This window comes from Canis lupus, chromosome 34, assembly GCF_011100685.1.
Source record: "Canis lupus familiaris isolate Mischka breed German Shepherd chromosome 34, alternate assembly UU_Cfam_GSD_1.0, whole genome shotgun sequence".
Classification (NCBI taxonomy): Eukaryota; Metazoa; Chordata; class Mammalia; order Carnivora; family Canidae; genus Canis; species Canis lupus.
The window spans coordinates 14,237,047-14,258,364 of NC_049255.1; the positions used below are offsets into that span (position 1 = coordinate 14,237,047).

Consider the following 21,318-nt stretch of genomic DNA (forward strand, 5'->3'; position numbering starts at 1 on the left):
TTCCAGGTTCCCCTCTAGTGTATTTCTCTTCTACCTGAAAAATTCATCCATTGTTTCTCTTAGAGCAGGTTGCAGGTGATGAATTCCTTTAGTTTTCCATTATCAAAAATGTCTTTATTTCACCTTTATTAACTGAAAGAAATTTTTACTGGACATAGACTTCTGGATTCTTTTCTCTCAGCACTTTAAAAAGGCTGTGGTAATTTCCTTCCGTTTTCTATGAGAAATGCTCATTTATTCAACTTACTTTTCTTTTACATTTAAAGATTCTATTTGTTTATTTATTTGAGAGAGAAAACATGAGTGGAGGGACAGGCAGAGGAAGAAGCAGATTCCCCACTGAGTACAGGGCTCAACACAGGGCTCTGAGGACCCTGAAACCATGACCTGAGCTGAAGTCAGATGCTTAACCAACTAACTACTCAAGCACTCCTGTCTTTAGTTTTTAGTAATTTGAATTTCATGCACCTGGATGTGATTTCTTTGAAATTATCCTGTTTATGGTTCACTAAGCTTGAATATATACACGGTTCACCAAACTTGGGAAGTTTCCAGTCATTAATTCTTTCATGGGCTTTGAAGAGGTTTTTCAAGTTTTGGGTTTTTTTTTTTTTTTTTAAGATTTTAAAAAATATTTATTTAAGTAATCTCTACACCCAATGTGGGGCTCAAATTCATGACCCTGAGATCAAAAATCACATGCTCTTCTGACTGAATCAGCCAGGCACCAGTCGAGTTTTTATTTTAATCACTTGGTGCTTATCATGACAAATGCAGTCCTTAATTACCATCACCTATTTCTCCCAACCCCTCCACCCAGGTCCCCTCTGGTAACCATCAATTTTCTATGGTTAAGAGTCTGTTTCTTGGTTTGTGTGTGTCTTTCTCTTTTTTCCCCTTTGTTGATTTGTTTTGTTTCTTAAATTCCACATATGAGTGAAATCATGGTATTCATGTTTCTCTGACTGACTTATTTCCCTTAGCATTATACTCTCTAGCTCCAACCATGTCATAGCAAATGCCAAGATTTCATTCTTTTTTATGGTCGAATAATATTCCGTTGTGTGTGTGTATGTCTGTATGTACATACATATATGCCACCTCGTCTTTATCCATTCATCCATCAATGTACTTTTGGGCTGCTTCCATAGCTTGGCTATTGCAAATAACCCAAGCCCTGCTTGGCTTTACTGCCTGGCTGCAGTAAACATCAGGGTACATGTATCCCTTTGAATTAGTGTTGTTGTGTTCTTTGAGTGAATACCCAGTAGCGCCATTGCTGAATCATAAGGTAGTTCTATTTTTAATTTTTTGAGGAAAGTCCATACTGTTTTCCACAGTAGCTGCACCAGTTTGCACTCCCATCAACAGTGCATGAGGGTTCTTTTTCCTCGACATCCTTGCCAACATCTGTCGTTTCCTGACTTGTTGATTTTAGCCATTCTGACAGGTGTGAGGTGATATCTCATTGTGGTTTTGATTTGTATTTCCCTGATGATAAGTGATGATGAGCATCTTTTCATCTGTCTGTTAGCCATCTATATGTCTTCTTTGGAGAAATGTCTGTTCATGGCATCTATCCATTTTTTAAGTGGATTATTTGCTTTTTGGGTGTTGAGTTGCATAAATTCTTTATACAATTTGAATGTTAACCCTTTATCAGATATGTCATTTACAAATGTCTTCTCCCATTCAACAGGTTGCCTTTTAGTTTTGTTGATTGTTTCCTTCACCATGCAGAAGCTTTTTATTTTGTTGTAATCCCAATAGTTTATTATTGCTTTTGATTCCCTTGCCTCAGAGGAGTTTTATAGAAAAAAGTTGCCATGGTAGATGTTGGAGAAATTACTACCTGTGCTCTCCTCTAGGGCTTTTTTTTTTTTTTTTTTTTTTTTATTTCAGGTTTCACATTAGGCCTTTAATCCATTTTGTGTTTTTTTTTTTTTAAAGATTGTATTTATTTATTCATGAGAGATACAGAGAGAGGCAGAGACATAGGGAGAGGGAGAAGCAGGCTCCATGCAGGGAGCGCGATGTGGGACTAGTTTCCAGAACTCCAGGATCACGCCCCGAGCTGAAGGCACACGCTTAACTGCTGAGCCACCTAGGCGTCCCTCCTATAATCCGCTTTGAATTTATCTTCATGCATGGTATAAGCAAGTGGTCCATTTCATTCTGTTGCATGTTGCTGTCCAGTTTTCCCAACACCACTTATTGAAGAAATTGTCTTTTTCCCTTTTCATATTCTTGCATCCTTTGTCAAAGATTAATTGACGATATAAAGTGGGTTTATTCCTGGATTTTCTATTGTGTCCCATTGATCAATGTGTCTATTTCTGTGCCATCACCACTGTTTTGATGACTATTTTGTGAAATAACTTTAAAACTGAAATTGTGATGCTTCCAGCTTCGCTTTGCTTTTTCAAGATTCTTTTGGGTATTCAGGGTATTTTTTGGTTCCATACAAATTTTAGGATTGCTTGCTCAAGTTCCATAAAAAATGCTGTTGGTATTTTGATAGGGATTGGATTAAATGTATAGATTGCTTTGGGTAGTATAGACATTTTAACAATATTTGTTCTTCCAATCCATGAGCATGGAAAATCTTACCATTTCTAAAAATATAAAATGCTTCATGATTTTACATGTCATCCTTGCATAGAGTCCATGCTAATCTTCTCTGTATTGCTCCAATTTTAGTATATGTCCTACCAAAGAGCACCTAGCCATTAACTCTTTAAACATTTTTCTGTTATCACATTCTTTCAGTTATCTTTCTGGAATTCTGATAACATTGAAGTTAGATCTTTTGGTGTTACCCTATAAGTTCCTGAAGCTCTGTTTATCTTTCAACGTTTTTTTTAGTTGTTGTTCAGAATGGATATTTTAATGGAACAATTTGTCATCCAGATTTTGCTATTGAATCCATCCAATGAATTTTTCAAATTTTCAGTTATTGTATGTTTTTAGTTCTAAACTTGTCATTTGGTTCTTCACTTGGGATCTTCCATTTATTTGCTGAGACTCTTTAGACTTCCATTTATTACACTTCTTGGAGCACTGTTATCATACCTATTTTTAAGTCTTTGATAATTCCAACATATGTCTTGTGGGCATCTATTGATTACCTTCTCCCTTGAAAGTTAAAATTTTCTTGGTTGTGTGCTGAATAATTTTAGATTTTAATGTGGACATTTTGAATATTATGTATGAAACTTGGGTCTACCTTAAATCCTCAAGAGAATGTTGATATTTTTGTTGTAGAAGGCAGTCAACCTATCCAGGTTGCAAGTTTCAATCTGTATTCTATGAATTGTGGTTCCAATGTCAGTTCAGTTTTCAAAGCTTTTTCAGTGTTTTTTTTTTTTTTAAGATTTTATGTATTTATTCATGAGAGACACACAGAGAGAGAGGCAGAGACACACACAGAGGGAGAAGCAGGTCCCCTGAAGGAAGCCCAATGTGGGACTCAATCCCAGAACTCCGGGATCACACCCTGAGCCAAAGATGCTCAACTGCTGAACCACCCAGATGTCCCTACTTATTCAGTGTTATTCTAAACTGTCCCACATGCGCACCACCTAATGGCCAATCTAGGACCTGAGCAGTGGTCTATTCCATAGTTCAGTTCTCAAAGCCTTTGGTATTGTGTAGGGTCAGGTCGACACATCACAGCCCACAAGTGAGCCTGGGATTCCATACACCACTTTATATATCACTCTCTTGAGCTCCCTTCTTGTCACATTTGCTGTGACATTTCTAGTTCCCTGAAGGCCTTCTTTCAGTTCTATGTCCAGAAAGCAGGGCTTTAGTTTCCATTATCTCCCATGCACTTCCCATGACTATCCCTACGTACAGGACCAAGCAGGAGAACAGAGAGAGAAAAAAATACAATGGATAGTTGCCCCATTGGTCTTGGACCACATTTCCTCTGGTCAGAGAAGATTACTCTCTCTCAGTGTTTTAGATACCTGCCTTTTCACCACTATCTGAGGGTAAATTGGTTCTGAGAATGAAAGTGTTACTGAAAAGAAATTTGTGCCATATTTTCATATCTTGTATAACAGCTTTACTTATTTTTTAGGGCAGATTGCAGTTATATTATGGATAATCAAATCTCCAAATAAGTTTTCTGTAATAATAGGAATTACTTTTATAATTATAAATAATAAATATTACTTGAAAATAAAATAGCTATATACATTGTTAAGAAGCTTCTCCTAACTCTGTAATGCTGGTTTAATGTGATTGCTGAAGTCATAGGCACATACCACCACTGTTCTGACACAGAATCCTTTTTTTTTTAAAGTAGGCTCTACATCCAACATGGGGCTCGAACTTATGATTCCGAGATTAAGAATTGCATGCTCTAACGACTGAGCCAGACAGGCACCCCGTTCCCACACAGAAAACTCAATTTTTAAAGCTTGGCTAAGTTCCAGTCACAGCAAAGCAATCAAAGGAGCCTTCTAACTTGGGAAAATTCCATGTTCTCTTTGTTCTCATCTTATTGTGGCTGTTCACAATGAGAGATAAAAAGGTCAGGACTTTGGCTTTCAAAAAACCAACGTGGACATATCAAGATAAATACAGTCCTGAACTCATTTGCATAAATGAATCTCTAGTCAATTCTTCAGGACAGAAGATGTCCTTGAGGGCAGTCCGGCATGAGCTTGAAATTATTATCATAGAATTCATGTTTGACTGCTTCCTCTTTCCCATTCATGGTTGAAGTTCAATGGGTCAGAGATAGGTAAACAGTTAATGGTTTGATGTTATGGAAACTGAATAATGAAAGTTCACATATTGAGAAGGAGGAATATGATATCAGAAAAAAATGCTCCTCCCTTTAATAAAGAAACTATAATTAGAGGAAGACCATTAAACTAGTCACTTGACTTGACAGCAACTGGGATTTCTTCCCCCAGACACTTTGTTATAAGGGTCTGTGTTGATGAGAAAACTAAGAGATATGGAATATCACCTATGGCAAATAAAATAAATAAAAATATTGAAATAAACAAATAAAATCTTTAGTCAATTCTGTCTTGGCCACAAGAGTAGTATTGTTATCACAGATTCCAGGTAATATTCACAATATATGTGAAAAATGACTAAACTCTAGGAACAGGAAGCAGATCAGTGTTTGCCAGGAGCTGGAGGTCACAGAAGGAGCTGATCTTAAGAAATACAGGGAAATATTTGGAATGATGGAACTGTTCCATAATTGAATTATAGTGTACTTTACACTTTTTCAGAACTTGCAGGGTGAATCTTACTGTACTTAAATTGTATCTTAATAAAAAATACTGTATGTGCCTGGCAGATAGTAGGTAGTCAACAAGAGAAACAGAGAAATAAGTTTTTGCTTTAGAGGATGAGTTATGTTCTAGAAAATGGAAAGAATATGAGGGCCAGTCCATAAACTTCATACTCATACCTTGAAAAGCCAATGTGATCGGTGTAACAAAAGTTGGAATGCCTATAAACCTTGTTTCTATCATTCTCCATTGATAAGATACAGGAATAGGGTTTTAAAAGGGTAGCAACAAAAATAAATAAATAAATAAATAAATAAATAAATAAATAAATAAATAAATAAAAGGGTAGCAACTGGGCAGGCCTTGTCAGGTCTCTCCAGTTTGGAGGTAGAAAAAGCAATTTATAAGTAAAATGACTCAGCAGAAGTGTATTTAATGGGCCTTTAAACCCTAGGACTGACAGTTGCATAGTGGTGACAACACTCTAGGTCAAAGTCACATTAGCCAGTAACATTTGAATAAATGAAGCATGAGGCTTTCCCACAACTCTCAGGTACTTTGAAAGATGTGCTTCCACAGATATGTGACTGGGAAAGGGACAGAGCATGAGGTACGTGGCATCCACTGAAGTGGACAGAAGTGAAATAGGGTCAAACAATGGGGTATTTTCTAAGCTCAAGTTTTTGTCATGCTATAGATTTATTCACTACTAACAATGGTAAAGAGTTAACATTTCTTGAGTTCTTACATACAACGTCCAGAAATTTGCAAAATGTTTTACATTTATTGCTCACAATAATCTATTACTATAGGTTTTATTATTGCCTCCATTTTACAGATAAAAGAACTGAGGCTGGGATGTTGAGTCACTTGCCCAAAGTCACAAGGTAGATGGGTATAGCAGAACTGGGATTGGAATACAGCCTCTCAAAATCTAAACTTCTTCATCCTAATCACTGTCCTACAATTGACTATTTGCTCACAATAAATGCTTTTTATTGGGTCTTCTAATAGCAATAGAGTATTTATTGAAGAAAAAATATTCCTTCCTTTTATAAATTGCTATTGTAGAAAGAGTTTGTGAAGAAGGACAGATATATTGAAAATTCAAGATATTTTAGATTTTTTAAATTTTTTTTTTAAATTTTTAGAGAGAGAGAGAGCACAAGTGGGAGGGGCAGAGGGCATGAGAGAGAGAATCTCAAGTAGACTTTGTGCTGAGCACAGAGCCAGAGACAGGGCTCCCTTTCACGACCCTGAGATCACCACCTGAGCTGAAACTAAGAGCCCCTTAACAGACTATGCCACCCAGGCACCCCTTAGATTTTTAAATGAGAGCCTGAGAGCTTCTGTCTTTAGTCTGAGGCTTAAATATGACTCTATTTCTATGGGGAAAATAGCAAATCTTCATGGAGATTGGCAACATTGTGCTGAAAGTCCTGAGGCCTGTACTTCTAACCTTAATGTAGAGCCCCTTGACCTTGTCCTGAAACACCATTTTACAAGGCACAGCTTGTAAAAATGGGATAGAATAAGCCAGAGCCTTGAATGATAGCTGAGCAGATATTGAAGTAAAGAACTCCACATGAGTCTTAGTCTAAGTTGAAGCCAACATCTGGTAATCAAATTCTCTATTTCTTTTTTTTTTTTTTTTTTTTTTTCTCTATTTCTTAAGACTGACAATGATCCTACACTTCTTGAAGCCAATACATGGAATAAATAAAGTCTCATAAGCGTCCAGAACACAGAACTTTCATTATATGATAGTTTAACTTTGATGAAAGAAAAGTTCTGAAGAATCAGGGCTACTTTTCTTTGTTCAAGAAAAATTAGAATTCATTTCAGAAACTGTACTTTTCCTGTTAGAAGGACTGTGTTGAATTTAAACATACCATGAATCATTCAATAAAGCTGTTCTTACCTTTCCAGAAGATAGTAGAACTAGAGTCTATGGTTATTTCATTTATTGTCTAATAACATATAAGATTTATTATTTATACCAAATGTTTTAGCTCTTGAATATATGCAGCTTAAATACTTCATTTATACTATTCTTTAATTTTCCCATCTTCATTGATCTGGCCTTCTTAAGCTCTTTGTGGAAGGAAGAATGAAACTTTTCTTCTGCAGTGAACCATATAAATATTCACATTAAATGCAATAAGTACTATGACTAGTCAGTTCAAGTCAAACTTTACTATAAATCAGATACAAAAGAGCTTTTGGGGGCACCTGAGTGGCTCAATGGTTGAGCATCTGCCTTTGGCTCAGGTCGTGATCCCGGGATCCTGGGATAGAGTCCCATATCAGGCTCCTTGCATGGAGCCTCCTTCTCCCTCTCTCTATGTCTCTGCCTCTGTGTGTGTGTGTCTTTCATAAATAAATAAATAAAATCTGGGGGAATAAAAGAGCTTTTTCTTTTCTTTTTTTTTTTTTTTAAAGAGCTTTTTCATTTTCTAAAAATATTTTTGGATTTCCGATATGGACCTGTTTATGGACCTGTAACACTATGTTGGAAAGGAGTTTTACTTAACTGAAGAGATTTTAATTACAATCTTAGGCTTAAAAATATACATGTGCATAGATACATGCATAAATCACAAACAGGTATTAAAATCATTTTCTTGTCGAAAGCCTTAAAGGGAGCATGCATACACATTCACGATACTGAATCTGACGTTTTGAGAATGTTAATGCTTTTAGCAGGATAAGTAATCCATTACATCCATATATTACTTTATGTTTCATCAAACACTTTTATATTTACTGTCACATTGATCTTCACACCATTTCTGTGAAATAAACAAAGCAAGAATTAATTTCTTTTTTAAAAAAATCACATCAACTGGGCACCTAGGTGGCTCAGTCAGTTAAGTGTCTGCCTTCGGCTCAGGTCATGATCCCAGAGTCCTGGGATCAAGTTTCCTATCAGACTCCTTGCTCAGTAGGGAGTCTGCTTCACCCCTCCCTTTGTACTTCCCCACTGCTTATTCTCTCTCTCTCTCTCTCTCTCTCTATCTATCTATATCTTCTCTCTCTCTCTGGTGCATGCAGGCACATGCAAGCTCTCTCAAATAAATTTTTTTTAAATCTTAAAAAAAATTTTTTTTAAATCACAGCAACTTTTATTTGGTTACCAAAGAAAAGCATTCTTGCAAATGTGAAAGATGAAAGTAGAAAGAAAAATTTGGTGGGTTTTCCCCTTCATTCTACAGAAAAAGACACTTGAAAGTCAGAGAGGTTCAATGGCCGACTCTCAGTCTAACAGCTAGAAAATAGACCTGCAGTTGAAATCTAGTCTGACTCCAAGACTTGGGAGTTTTATTCTTTCAACAATATTTAGTGAGCACAGTGTCGGGCTCTCTGATAACTATATCCACTATACCACAGTGCCTCTTAGTTAGGAGTCACAAGACACAGAATTTTATAGCTTGAAACATCTGCAGAACTCAGATCCAAAATATATGATATGACCACACTATTAGCAGAATTATTATTTTTTTCGTTTTAAGGAGAGTGTTTAATTTGTTAATTAAAGTAGAATCTACCTTCCCAAAATTCTGTTTAAATTATTTGGTGAGTACCTTCAATCCAACAATCACTTTAGTGCTTGAGAGTCTGCACATTAATGTAGATTAGAGCTACCATGGACCAACCATTCCCATAAATGACCACATTTATTTTGTAAGATGTAAACTTTAAGACATGTGGCCACTAGAGTCTATTGGTGGTTGAGGTTGAAAGGATGGATGTCAGCCAGTTTGATGAACCATTGAAGATATTTCCAAAGGCCTAGACTTGCCCCTTTAGTATGGTGAAATAGGTTGTCATTAAACTATTGTTGACAGGTTTTGGAAAACTAACTTTTTAGGGAATTGTTCTAGGAATATTTGGTTTAAGTGCCAACTTTTGGTGAAAAGTCTCAAATTTAGGATTTTATCTCCAACTGACATCATACGTATACTCTGTACTTAGGTTTGGGGATGTCATAACAAAGTACCACAAACTGGGTGGCTTAAGCAATGAAGATTTATTGTTTCAGTTTTGGACGCTAGAAGCCTGAAATCTGAGATGTCAGCAGAATTGGTTCCTTTAGAAGACTATGAGGGAGAATCTGTCTCATGCCTCTACTAGCTTCTGGAAGTGCAGACATTCCTTGGTTTGTAGTAGCATTCCCTGTGTCTTCCCTCTGTGTGTGTCTGTGTCCAAGTTTCTCCTTTTGATAAGGACACCCATCATATTGGATTAAGGCCCCCCTAACAACATCACTTTAACTTAATTAGCTCTGTCGATATCCCAGTTGCAAATAAGTCACATTCTGAGGTACTGGGGGTTAAGGATTCAACATACCTTTACTGGGGTTGTGATGGCAATTTTATATGTCAACTCAGAGGATGTTTTGTATTAGATTAACATTTAAATTAGTGAACTCTGATCCTGGAGACTCAGGATCGAGTCCCACATCAGGCTCCTTGTGTGGAGCCTGCTTCTCCCACTGCCTGTGTCTCTGCCTGTCTCTCTTTCTCTCTCTCTGTGTCTCTCATGAATAAATAAATAAAAATCTTTAAAAAAAGTTGGGGGGCAGCCTGGGTAACTCAGCAGTTTAGCACTGCCTTCAGCCCAGAGCATGATCCTGGAGACCCAGGATCAAGTCCCACATCAGGCTCCCTGCATGGAGCCTGCTTCTCCCTCTGCCTGTGTCTCTGCCTCTCTCTCTCTCTCTCTCTCTGTCTCTCATGAATAAATAAATAAAAATCTTTAAAAACAAGCAAACAAACAAACAAACAAATAAATAAATAAATAAATAAGTGAACTCTGTGTAAAACAGATTGCCCTGTATTAATATGGGTGGGCCTCACCAAATCAGTTGAAGGTCTGAATAGAACCAAAACACTAGCCTCCTCAAGCAAGTGGAATTCTCCACAGACTGCCTTTCATCTTCATCTGTATCATTGCCTCTCTTGGGCCTCCAATCTGCTCGACTTATTTTTAAAGGTCTAAAACACCACCATTGACACAGTCCTTGCAAGGGATACTCTAACAAATTAAACACAGACATGCATCATAGAACTTCAAAATTTATGCCCTATTATCATACTATACCACTTGTGGCATATCACGAATTAATATTTTTGTATAAATTCTGTGATCATTTTTGAATGTTAGAACGATATTGCATTATATTTTTGGTGTTTAAAGTATCAAACAGATGTCTTTGAAACAAACATAAATTTTACAGTCCTGTTTTGGAATTTATTTCTATTTTAAAATTCTGGAGCTTAAGCTCAAAAACTGGAGCTTAAGTTTTTCTCAACTCCTGGGTCTTTTTAGCTACTCCTTCTCCACTTACTACCTCTCTCACTTGCTTCCTATTGCCAGAAAAACCTTGCTATTTCTTGCCTATTGGCCTTTGCACACATTATTCTTTCCATGAGGTCAAATTCATTATCTGCCTTTAGAAGTCTTCCTTTTTTTTTAAAGATTTTATTTATTTATTCATGAGAGACACACAGAGAAGAGAGAGGCAGAGACACAGAGGGAGCAGGCTCCATGCAGGAAGCCTGACATGGGACTCGATCCTGCATCTCCAGGATCAACCCCTGGGCTGAAGGCGGCACTAAACTGCTGAGCCACCGGGCTGCCCCTCTTCCTAAATAGAGGCACTTTGTGGCTTAGTTGGTTAGGTGTCCAACTCTTGATCTCTGCTCAGGTTTTTATCTCAGGTCCGTGAAATTGGGCCCCTTGTTGGACTCTGTGCTCAACTTAGAGTCTGTCTATCCCTCTCCCTCTGCTCCTCCCCCCATTCTATCTATCTCAAATAAATCAATAAAAATAAAATCTTTTTAAAATTTTAAAAATATGGGGATTCCTGGGTGGCTCAGTGATTTAGCATCTGCCTTCAGCCCAGGGCATAATTCTAGAGTCCCAGGATCGAGTCCCACATCAGGCTCCCTGCATGGAGCCTGCTTCTCCCTCTGCCTGTGTCTCTGCCTCTGTGTGTGTGTGTGTGTGTGTGTGTGTGTGTGTGTGTGTCATGAATAAATAAATAAAATCTTTAAAAATATATTTAAACATTTTTTTAATAATTTAAAATTAAAAAAATAAGGGTGCCTAAGTGGTTCAGTCAGTTAAGCATCTATCTTTGGCTTAGATCATGATTCCAGAGTCTTGGGATCAAGTCCCATACCGGGTTCCCAGCTCCATGGGGAGCCTGCTTCTCCCTCTCCCTCTGCCTGCCACTCCCCCTGTTTGTGTTCTCTCTCTTTCTGTCAAATAAATCTTTTTTTAAAAATTAAGTTAAAAAATTAATTTAAAAGTCTTCCTGAATAAACTCCAGCCTTATTTAATCACTCTCTAATTTTTTTTTCTTTTTTAAAAATTTATTTATTTAGAGAGTGGGAGGGAGGGGCAGAAGGAGAGGGAGAGAATCTCAAGCAGGCTCCCTGCCCAGCATGGCTTCACATAGGGCCTGACCCCACAACCCGAAATCGCCACGTGAGCTGAAATTAAGAGTCAGTATCCCAGCCAACTGAGCCACCCAGGCTCTTGTAACTACTCTCTAATTAATTCCATATTTAATTCATGATAGTATAAGAGAAATTCTCTCCTTCCATTTTCCACACCGTATTTCCCAGCCTCCTTTCCACATAAGTGTGCTTTTTTAAAAAAAGATTTTATTTACTTATGTAGTTACTTATTTATGTATATAAAGAAAGAGCATGAGTGGGAGAGAGAATCTGAGCAGAGAGCCTGGTGCAGGACTTGATCCCACAACCCTGAGATCAGGACCTGAGCCCAAACCAAAAGATGCTTAACTGACTGAGCCACCCAGGCACCCCTCACATAAGTGTGCTTTTGTGCAAATTTCTCTCCAATGGCCCATATGTCAACCTAAGAAATTTGGAATCTAAATTATAGCAGGAAGTCACTGAAACATAAGAAATGAATGAGTGATTCTGTTTTACTGGAAGGATTACACTGCCTAATCTGTAGAGAATGGATCAAAAAAAGCAAAAATGGAATGGAAGACAAGACAGGAAGTCCAAACATAAATCCAGATGAGAAGATTTCAGCTTTTATTAGGAGGTACAATGAGACTGAGAAAGGAAAAAATATTTGATAGTGGGTTAGATATAGAGAATGAGGCAGAAAGGAGCTTTCCATAATGACTAACAATATAAAAAAAGATTGTCAACCTCATCCATAATAAGATAAATGCAAATGAGATCTATAGTGAGATCGCTTATTTAAGGAAAAATCCAAAATTTTGATAATACACTCCATTGGTGAGACTTGGGCAAAGTCTCATTTAACACTGATAGGAATGCCAAATGGCTTAAACTCTTTGGAAAAGAAGTTAGCAACATAAGCATTTATCGTTTTACTTAGTAAACATTGATACAAAAGATACACTGGCAAATATACAGAATTGACATATGTGGAAAGGTATATGTCACAGCAACACTTGTAACAGCAACCAATGAGTCTATTAGAGCTGGCTTGTATTGCTTACAAGAATGAGTTGTTAAGGGCAGCCTCGGTGGCTCAGCGGTTTAGCACTGCTTTCAGTCCAGCATGTGATTCTGGAGATCCGAGATCGAGCCCCATGTCGGGCTCCCTGCATGGAACCTGCTTCTCACTCTGCCTGTCTCTCTCTCTGCTTCCCATGAATAAATAAATAAAGTATTAAAAAGAAAATGAGGGGATCCCTGAGTGGCGCAGCGGTTTGGCGCCTGCCTTTGGCCCAGGGCGCGATCCTGGAGACCCAGGATCAAATCCCACGTCGGGCTCCCGGTGCATGGAGCCTGCTTCTCCCTCTATGTCTCTGCCTCTCTCTGCCTCTGTGTGTGTGTGTGTGACTATCATAAATAAATAAAAATTAAAAAAAAAAAGAAAAGAAAAGTAAATGAGTTGTTAAGTTTTCAGGGATTTTGTAAACTGGTTGTTAAACATAGTGATTATTTAAATTATATAAACTTGAAATTACATAAATTATATTTAAGTGCAGAGGTAATAAGTACTCAAAATTCATCACTTCTTAGGTATTTTACTATATTGTATTATTATCTGTCTCTTGGGAGTTTTACATGTATTATATGTGAATGGTGGAACTTCTACATAATGTAGAATTCTATAGCGCACATAATGTGCGCTACTATACATCACTTCCCAACTTCATATCCAGTGACATGATGTTAGTAGCTTGAACTCAGCCATGGTGGGAATATTTACACCACATAGAAATTTGCAAACACTCCAAATCAAAGCTTTTTCCCCTGAGGGGAGGAAAAACATTGTTAAACATTACGCACAACTGGAAATAATCCAAACATCCATCAAAAGCATTTTGGTTGAATAAACCATGATATATCCTTTCAATGAAGTACCATACAACTATAAAAGGAAATAGGGGTATTTTTATATACTCCTATAAAAGTGATCTCCAGAATATACAGACATGTAAAAAAAATAAATAAATAAAAAGCAAGTTAAAAAAAAGTATGTGTGATATGCCTTCAAATGCAAGGAGATTACTACAAAGGCATGTATGTTTTTGCTAATTCAAATTTTTAAAGAGAAGGCTATGGCAGAAAAGTTTTAAGTGGCTACATACTAGGAAGAGAGAAGAGACTATAAGAAAAATGGGAATAAATGTTAAATTCTTTGAATGTATCTTGTTTCGGGACACCTGGGTGGCTCAGCAGTTGAGCATCTGCCTTCGGTTCAGGGCATAATCCCAGGGTCCTGGGATTGAGTCCCACATCAGGCTCCCTGCATGGAGCCTGCTTCTCCCTCTGCCTATGTCTCTGCCTCTCTCTGTGTCTCTCATGAATAAATAAATAAAATCTTAAAAAAAAAAAAAAGAAATATGCCTTGTTTGGTAGATTTCTTTGGAACCATACAAATGTTTTACATAATTAAAAATTAAGATCTTATTACAAAAAGAAATCCCTAAACATCTGAAGCAGAATGAAGCAAATCAATCTAGGCAATGAATTGGTGGTATTATCACATAAAGAAGAGTTATTTCAAATGGACCTAAAACATAATAATTTTATTTGTCTAGTCAGATATATACAGAAGATCAGTGCTCTGTGATATATATATATATATAATGCATTATACTATGTATATAGTGCAAATATGTATATATATGTGTGTGTGTGTGTATATATATATATATATATATATATATATATATATATATGAAATGTAAAAAAAGTCTTGGGACACCTGGATGGCTCAGTGGTTGAGCGTCTGCCTTTGGCTAAGGTCATGATCCTGGGGGTCCTGGGATCGAGTCCTGTATTGGGCTCCCCGCAGGAAGCCTGTTTCTCCCTCTGCCTATGTCTCTGCCTCTCTCTCTTTGTCTCTCATGAATAAATAAATAAAATCTTTTTAAAGAATCTTAAACAATTTTCAGTAATCGTATTGCTAGTGATAAAATTATTACTCTGAAACTATTGTATACAACCTATGACAAAGAAAATAAGTAATGATGCTTATGTCATTAAGAACCAATATATTTTACAGTAGTAGAAGACATCATAAATATAAAATTAAAGAAGTCAAGTAAAAAGATTGTATTCTTAGATTTAAAATATTGCGAATCCATCTTTTCTCTTTAAAAAATTTTAGATATTTCTTAGCTCTGAGCTCTAAACAAGTCTAGAGACAATGACCATGGCAGCAGGAGTAAGCATGCCTAAAATCCAGATATTGATCTCTTATTACCACTTTCCAATACTGGATTCCTTGTAGAAATAGACGATTTCAGTGCTGAAACAAGAGGTGTCTAAAATGATCTTAGAATCATGCCACAAAACAGCAAAACTACCAAGGACTACTGAAGTTTGTCAAAAGGAATCAGGAGTCAAATTGGAAGAAGCTCCTGCTAGTCAAAGATGACATAATTTGAGCATCTATAAAAATAATGGCTGCAATGGATTGAAACACATAAAAATATTTTTAAAAGTTCATTGGCCACCCATACAGTATGATACAGAATCAACTCATTATACTAAAAGTTGATAAGAAACATGAAAGAATAGAGTATTTTGTCTTTCCCATTTGAAATGTACTGCTGGGTAACCAAAAGTTGTGAGAGGAAGTTTCTTTTTATAGAGATATTTCAGGCCATGGGGCACCTGAGTGGCTCAGTCACTTAAGCTGCCAACTCTTGCTCTTGGCTCAGGTCATGATCTCAGAATAGAGGGATAGAGCCTCTCCTCAGGCTCCGTGCTCAACATGCAGTCTGCCTGTGATTCTCTCTCTACCTCTCCCTCTGCCCCTTCCCCCACTTGCACTTATTCTCTCTAAGATAAATATATAAAATCTTAAAAAGAAGGAGAGAAAGAAAGAAAGAAAGAAAGAAAGAAAGAAAGAAAGAAAGAAAAAAGAAAGAAAGAAAGAAAGAAAGAAAGAAAGAAAGAAAGAAAGAAAGAAAGAAAAGATTTCAGCCAGTAAATGAAGAAGCAATGATAGAACATTAAGTTTATAACCACTGCCAGCATAATGGATCTATTCCAAAACAATGACCATCAAAAGTTATCAAGATGGCAAAAAAGAAAGACAGACATACATGCTTCATGATGGAAATGCCCAGTACTTTATATGAAGTATTCTTATAAAAAAACAAACCTGGATAGTATGGAGTTTCCACAAGAAGTTAAAAATAGGGCTCCTGGGTGGCTCAGCTGTTGAGCACCTGCCTTTGCCTCAGGTCATAATCCTGGGATCGAGTCCTACATTGGGCTTCTTGCAGGGAGCCTGCTTCTCCCTCTGCCTATGTCTCTGTCTCTCTCTGTGTCTCTCATGAATAAATAAATAAAATATTTTTTTAAAAAAGAAGTTAAAAATAAAACTACCCTACAATCCAGTAATGACACTACTGGATATTTACCCAAATAATACAAACAAAACAAAAGAAAATTAATTCAAAGGGATATATGCACCTCTATGTCTATTGAAGCATTATTTACAATAGCCAAACTATGGAAGCAGCCCAAGAATCCACTGATAGATGAATGGATAAAGAAGATGTGAGTTCTATATATAATGGAATATTATTCAGCCATAAAAAATAAGATCTTGCCATTTGTAAACAACATGGGTGGAGCTAGAGACTATTATGCTAATCAAAATAAGTCAGTCAGAGAAAGACAAATACCATATGATTTCACACATACATGGAGCTTACAAAATGAATGAACAAAGAGAAAAAAAAAAGAGAGAGAGACAAACCAAAATACAGACTCCTATAGAGAATAAAACAATAGCTACCAGAGGGGAAGTAGATGGATGGGTGAAGTAGGTGATGGGGAGTGGGAGTGCGTTGTCATGATGAGCATAACAAGAAATACAGAGGACAAAGGGAAATGACAAAGCAATAGCTTTTTCTTCATCAAATATATTTCTGGGACAAGGGGGAGGCAGAGGAAGGGGAAAGAATAAGAAAGACTAAAAGAAATTTAAGAATTTAAGAGACATCGATAATTGCCATATGTGGACTTTATTTGAATTTTGATTTAAATCAACATTAAAAAAATAATTATGAGACCATTTGTGGTATTTTGATAAAGTCTTTAAAAAGTGTCTTTACCTTTTTAGAGATAAATATGAAAATATTTGTGTATAAAAGAGTATGGTGTTTGGGATTTATTCCAAAATAATCTAGTTCAGGGAGTGGTAGACTGAGCAGTTATATAAATGAAACAAGACTGGCCATGCTAAATGTTGAAACCAGATATCTTCATATTGTTGTAGATGTTATATGTTTTCCATAATAAGAAGTTAAAGTTTGCGGGGCGGAGGGTGTCTGGATGGTTCAGTTGATAGAACATGTGACTCTCAATCTCAGGATCATGAGTTCAAGCCCTACATAGGGTGTGGAGCCCACTTTAAAAAAAAAAAAAAGTTAAAAATTTTAAAAGTATGACTATTCAGTTTTTGTTTGAACTGGGGGGGAGGTATGGGTTAAGATGCCATTTTCTGATACTGTCATATTTTAAAGAGGACCAAATTGGGGGTGGGAACGAGATCTAGAAAGAGGTAAATTATTCATTTAATTTTCGGTTCTGAATATTGTTTGTAGTGTCTGAGAGACATGCAAGGGAAGATACTGAGGAGTCAAATAAATAGAAAGTTTGAACCACAGAAGAGACATCTGGACTAGTGATCTAAATTTAGGATTTATCAGCATCTGAGTGGAAATTGTTACAATTACTTAGGGAGAGAATATAATACAGAATAAAAACAAAGTATACTGAGTGCCTATTGCATTGCATTCCAGGCACTACTCTAAATGTTTTAAAAGTATACTTAACACTCACAATAACCCATGAAGTAGATATTACTACTATCTGCTTTTTTATATATATTAAGAAACATAGGCACATAAGTCTTGTCTATAACAAGTTTAAGCTTTGTAAATGGGATTTGGATCCTTGAAGTCTAGACTCTGTGAAAAACAGAACACCCCAGGACTGTGACCTAAAGAACTCAGATATCTAGAAGTAGAGGAGAAGCGAAAAAAGGAGTCTGAGGAAAAAGCAGCCAACAAGGTAGGAGAGAAAAATATTTGAAAGACGTGTCACTATAAGACAAAAGAAGAGCGCATTCAAGAAAGGGAGTGGCCAATAGTAATGAATCATGATGAGAGGTCAAGAGAAATGAGTGCTGAAATTAATTCCATCACTGGTAGCAAAATCAGCTCATGACTCACATCACAGTTTATTGCCATCAGGATACTTTTCAGTAGAATGACTGAGATGTTATGTGATTCTAACTTGATAAAAAAAATATAATAGCTTCTACTATTGGACATGAATAGCCTCTGCTATAACATATTTTACCTTAAAATACATGGAATACACAATCCCAGACACTCAAAATATAACTTAGAGAGGATTTTTCTGTGGTTACAGTAGAATTTCTTACTGAAAGTATTCATATTAATGATTCTTTTATACGGGGATTTTTCCTAATATATTTAAAATATGATTCAATTTTCAATCTGTCAGACACAAAATTTTAAAGACACATTTGCTGTACACCTATATTATGACTTTTATATTTTAGTGTTTGCTACGATTAGGAAGAATTTAAATTTTAAGGAAGAATGAAGCTTTCAAAAACTTAAATAAAAATGATGAGCTTTTCCTACTGCTCAAAGATTATGTTCTTTAAGTTTTCAAATCTTATTTTCAGTTTCAGTGAATAAATTGTTAGCATTTATGTTCTTGGGTACTTAGGAAGAATATTCACATTCTCAGGAAATTTATTTGTGATATAGATAATAGTCCATTTTCATCTGCATATATGCAGTTAAGGAAATTTCAAGAGCTAAGTACATTGCACATGATAGAAAATACTAGAGATCTTCCTCTCAATCCATTTGCAATCATCAGTGTTATATTAGCTTATGTTTTTATTTGGATAAAAGAAACCAAACAAAATAAAGCATTTTTTGGCTTGAAATTTTAAAACCTTAATAACAATACTAGAAAATGGAAGATGCTTACTTTCCATCTATGTGTGTTTGATTTTAAATGTTGATCTAAAGATCAAAATGCAGTTATTAACAAGCCGATTCTCACGTGTACAAAAAAAAAAAAAAACAGAGGAAAATGACCAGGTACTTGACATAAACTGCATGATCTGAGCAAGCTTATGAAAAGTGAATATACTACTTCTCTATAGTGAGAAGAGAAGAAATCATAGATATATTGGAGTTGCCAACTACAGGACCAAAGCACAGGGACAGTCTACACAGTAGGTGTTCAGTAAATCAGTGTAGAACAAATGAATGAATAAATAAATCACAAATAAAGCTCATGTTTGCACCAGTAATGAGAAGCAGGAGGCAGCAGGTTAAATAAGAATAGCTAAATTGTACTGCTTAGTTGTCATGTGCCCAGCGCTACGAATAATTCTAATGGCCAAGATTTGTTATTGCTTACCATGTGCCCTACAGCTTACTAGACCATTACTAACTGAAACCTCAATAGGTAATATTATCGTCATCATCATATCTAATCATTCCATCTTATGAATGAGGCACAGAGAGGTTAAGTAACTTGCCCAAAATCACAAAGCTGGTTAATGGTAGTTCTGAACTTTGAATTTTGCTTTTAAAGCCTACTCTTTATACCACCAAGCTACGTTGCCTACTCTGTGTGGTTAAAAACTCTCTATTGCATTTGCTAAAATCTTTCCAGTTTACCCAAGTCCTTTCAGTACGCGTTAGTACTAAACACTTTCAAGCCTGTCGATGGGGTCTTTCTTTACTATCAGCAGCCTCGCTTGCCGCTCCTGGAATATATTTGTTTTCTGGAATCACTGACTTCCAGAGCTGAGTAGCTCCACAGGAGTTACTATAAAGTAGTGGCCAAGTACATGGCCTTTGGTCTCCAGCTAAATGCAAATCCTGGCCTTATCCCACAAAAAGAATTTCTTAAAGTTCTGTTTATTATTAGCCCACCTTGGAAAAAGAGGCAAGTAGAGTGAGAAGAAAGTGGTTATGTACTGCTTACCAGCTACTGCCTATAATAGTTCGTTCTTACTTTTATTTCTTTTCAAGATTTATTTATTTATTTGAGAGTGAGAGAGTTCATGCAAATGAGTGAGGGGAGGGGCAGAGGGAGAGAATCTTCAAGCAGACTCCCTGCTGAGCAAGGAGCCTGACCTCCCCACCCATGAGATCATGACCTGAGTTGAAACCAAGAATTGGAGCCTCAACAATCTGAGCCACGAGGCACCACTCAAGTTCTGACTTCTACTAATTATGTCTCTGTCAGCAAAACAGAGCAATCTAGTCATTAAGGATTGGGCCTCTGCTTATGGTAAGTGAGCCTCACTGTCAATGATTCCTTTCTTCTAATGAAGCAACGTCATGAGAAATGAGTAGTGAAAAACTGGCCCATTCTTCTGACAACAGAAGGGGAAAAGTCAACACCATAATAGTAATGAAGTCTAATCCAGTGGTTTTCTAAGTGCAATCTGCACACCCCTGAGGTCTCCAAAGCACTTATGGGGGGTCTGCTAAGCCAAAGCTATTTTTATAATAAAACTAAGAAGTCACTTTTCTTCCTTACTATTTTGTTTACTAGGGGTGTATAAACAATGGTGGTAAGACTGTTGGTCCTGGGGTGCCTGGGTGGCTCAGTCAGTTGGGCATTGGTCTTCAGCTCTGATCATGATCTTGGGGTCCTATGTTGGGCTCCCTGCTCAGCGAGGAATCTGCTTCTCTCTCTCCTGCCCTTCCCCACCGCTCATTCTCTCTTGCTCTCTCTCTCAGTCTCTAGCAAAAAATAAATAAAATATTTAAAAAACAAACAAAACAAAACTGTTGGTCCTTTAGGAAGAATCAAGGCAGTGACACCAAACCACCCTGGTAGTTACATTCTTCACCGTGATGTGCTCACAATATAAATAAAATGCCAGGTTCACATAAGAATATCCTTTATAAGGCAATAAAAATGATTAACTTTATTAAATCTATACATCTTCTTATAAATTCTATATGATGAAATGGGAAATACACAGAAAGCACTTCTGCTGCATACTGAAATTTGGTGATTGTCTCTAGGAAAAAAATTTATGCCACTGTGCAACAAGCAGAACTGCATGTGCTTTCATGGAACATCATTTTTACCTGGAAAAAAAAAAAGAGTGACAGACAAATAATGGATTACCAGATTGGATATTTGATAGACTTTCACTTTTTTTTAAGATTTTATTTATTTATTCATGAGACACACACACACAGAGAGAGAGAGAGAGAGGCAGAGACACAGGCAGAGGGTGAAGCAGGCTTCATGCAGGGAGCCTGACTTGGGACTCGATCCCAGATCTCCAGGATCATGCCCTGGCTGAAGGCACCGCTAAACCGCTGAGCCACCCGGGCTGCCCACATTTTTTTTTTAATGAACAAGTGAACCTGTCATTCCAAAGAAAACAGCAGATGGTATTTTCTTCAAGAGAAAATTTAAATTTTGGAAAACCTGAGTTTACCACAGTGAAATTTACAATTTCTCTATACCTAGAAGGCTTTTCT

The 21,318-nt window shown here is 36.7% G+C and overlaps 1 non-coding gene across 1 annotated transcript; it reads right to left on the reverse strand.

Annotated features, from left to right (window-relative positions):
* Window positions 1-2,617: 2,617 nt before the first annotated feature.
* LOC119867549 lies at window positions 2,618-2,722 on the reverse strand. Its single transcript, XR_005384067.1, has one exon. It is a non-coding gene; the product is annotated as a U6 spliceosomal RNA (small nuclear RNA).
* Window positions 2,723-21,318: the final 18,596 nt, after the last annotated feature.